The sequence below is a fragment of the Marmota marmota genome, unplaced genomic scaffold, assembly GCF_001458135.2.
Source record: "Marmota marmota marmota unplaced genomic scaffold, marMar, whole genome shotgun sequence".
NCBI lineage: Eukaryota > Metazoa > Chordata > Mammalia > Rodentia > Sciuridae > Marmota > Marmota marmota.
In genome coordinates, this window is record NW_025999982.1 from 499,586 (window position 1) to 502,714 (window position 3,129).

The following is a 3,129-nucleotide window of genomic DNA, read 5'->3' on the forward strand; positions in this document are numbered from 1 at the left end:
ATATATATATATATATATATATATATAATCACATACACACACACATACGCACACACACACATACACACACACAAATAAAAGGTCTGGGGATATGGCTCAGTGGTTAAGCACCCCTGGGTTCAATCCCCAGTACCCGCCCCCCACAAAATTTCCATTGTCCACATTTTCCTTATCCATTCAGCATCCATCAATGGACAAATGGTAATCCCTCACCCCCCCACACACTTTTTTTTTTTGGCAGTACTGGGCATTGAACCCAGGGGCACTATAACACTGAGCTATGTCCCCAGCCCTTTCTATTTTGAGTCTAAGTTGCCTAGGCTGGCTTGAACTTGTGATCCTTGGGATTATAGCCTCCTGAGTAGTCAGGATAATAGGCACACACTACCATGTCTGGCTCCTTTTCTTGATTATTGTGAATAGTGCTGCAGTGAACACAGGATTGCAGATTTTTTTTTGACATATTGATTTCCTTGTCTTCAGATATGTACCCCAAAGTGGGATTGCTGGTCATTAGGTAGTTTTATTTCTAGTTTTTTGAGAAGTCTTTATATTTTTTTTTCCCATAATGGTTGCACTAATTTGCATTTTTGCCAACAGTATATAAGAGTTCCCCTTTCTGACATTCTCCACAGCATTAAAAAAATATTTTTGATACTAGCCATTTTAATTAGGATAAGGTGATGTCTCATTGTTTTTTGTTGTTGTTGTTGCTTACCTGTTAGGCAAGAGTTCTACTGCAAGCTACATCCCTAGCACTTTTTATTTTTGATTTTGAAACAGAGTCTTGTTCCATTCCTGAGACTGGCCTGGAAATTTCAATCCTTCTGTCTTAGCTTCCTGAGTTGCTAGGATCACAAGCATGTGCCACTGCTCCTGTCTTAACTGTAGTATTGATTTGAGTTTCCCTAATGATTAGTGATACTTAGCATTCTTTTTCATATATTTGTGAGCAATTTGTATTTCTTGCTTAGTTTCTCCAAAGAAGCTTCCTGAGTAGGTAAGCGTTGACAGCATTTATTAAAGAGATTGTCTTTTTCTCCAATGTGTATTGATGACTATAGAAAATCAGATGATTGTAAATACAGAGATTTATTTTGAAGTTCTCTATGCTTTGGTCTATGTGTCTCTTTCTATGCCAGTGCCATGCTGTTTGAGTTACTATAGTTTTGTGTTATGTTTTCAATTAGGTCTTGTAAATTTTTTTTGTAGTTGTATATATATATATATATATACAATAACCTTATTTTATTTATTTATCTCTATGTGGTGCTGAGGATCAAACCCAGGTCTTCACACATGCTAGGCCAGCACTCTACCACTGAGCTACAACCCCAGCCCCAGCTTTGTTATTTTTGATGAAGATTGCTTTGGCTATTTTTGATGAAGATGGCTTTGGTTACTCAGGATCTTTTGTGGATCTAAAATTCTGGGAATGCTTTTTCTATTTCTGCAAAGAATGTCATTGTTATTTTCATAGAGATTTTACTGAGTATGTAGATCACTTTGGGTAATATGGACTTTTTAAATATATTTTTATTTTTTAGTTGTAAATGGACACGATGCTTTTATTTTATTTATTTATTTTTATGTGGTGCTGAGGATCAAACCCAGGGCCTCACATGTGCTAGGCGAGCACTCTACCACTGAGCCACAACCCCAGGCCCTAATATGGACATTTTAACAATATTACTTTTTCCAATCCAGGAACATGAAGAATCTTTCAATTTTTTTGAGTATTCTTTTCAATTTTTTTTCTCTAGTTTTCACTGTGGAGTTCTTTTGCCTCCTTGATTAAACTTACTATTATGTATTTTATTTATTTATTATTTATTATTTTTTGGTACTGGTTTAAACCCAGGGATATTTTACCCCTGAGCTACATTCCCAGCCTTTATTTTTTATTTTGAGACAGGCTTTGATGAAGTTGTCCAGTTTGGCCTCAAACTTGTGATCCTCCTATGTCAGCCTCCCTATTGTAAATGGTATTATTTTCTTGATTTTTTTTTTCAGAGAGTTTTATAGACATGCTATAATTTTTGTATGTTGTTCTTGTATTCTGCACTTTACTGGATTTCCTTATCAGTGCTAACATTTATTTTTGGAGGGGTATTGGGATTGAATTCAGGGGCACTCGACCACATCCCTAGCCCTATTTTGTATATTTTTCCCCTGTGAGTATTTTTTTTTTTTTGAGACAGGGTCTCACTGAGTTGCTTAGGGCCTCACTGTTGCTGAGGTTGGCTTTAAACTCTCCATACTCCTGTCTGAGCCTCCCAAGCCTCTGGTACTACAGGCATGTGCCACCATGTTTAGTAGTGCTAATATATATATTTGTGTGTGTGTGTGTGTGTGTGTATAATTTTTAGGTTTTCTTACAGGTAAGATCATGTCATCTGCAAACAGGAATTGTTTGACTTCCTCTTTCAGATTTAGATGCCCCTCTATTTCTTTTTGTTGCTTAGTTGCCTAAGTAGGACTTCAGAAATTACATCCTTTTGAAACTCTTTCAACATCTGGGAACATTTTTAGATAGTATCATAAAAACATGCAAATAGTACAGAATTTGCAAAATTCTTTTAACATGAGCGAGACAGTTTGAAGATTAAGTGCTTCTCAAACTTAATGTGCAGATGAATCACCTGGAGATTGGTTGCATTGCTGAATCTGAGTCAGTAGGCCTGGGTGGGGCCTGAGATTTCTGCATTTCTACAAGCTGCCAGTGAAGCTGAGGCTTCCCATCTGTGGGCCACATTTTGAGGTCAGCATCAGTATAGTCCTGTAAGTAGAACTGCTGCATGGTGAGATCTGTACACGTTCAGCTTCCCTGGCTAACTGTTTCCTAAAGCTGCTGTACAAATTTACATTCCCACCAGGAGTAGGAATGCTCCTGCTTGGGAAGAGATTTTTCCAGGCTTCCTGATTTCCAAATTGAACGGACACTCGATCAGCTTGTGACACACTGGACCACACTTGTTTGATTCACTGCTTTCCCCTGGATTTCATGATGCCTGTCTCGAGGTTCCCTCCTCTCTAGAACCTCACTCTTCTCTCACCCCTCACTCTCTTCCTTTGTCCACTTTGCTACCTCCCACCCCTCTACCCCAGTATTAGGGGTTTATCCTAGGG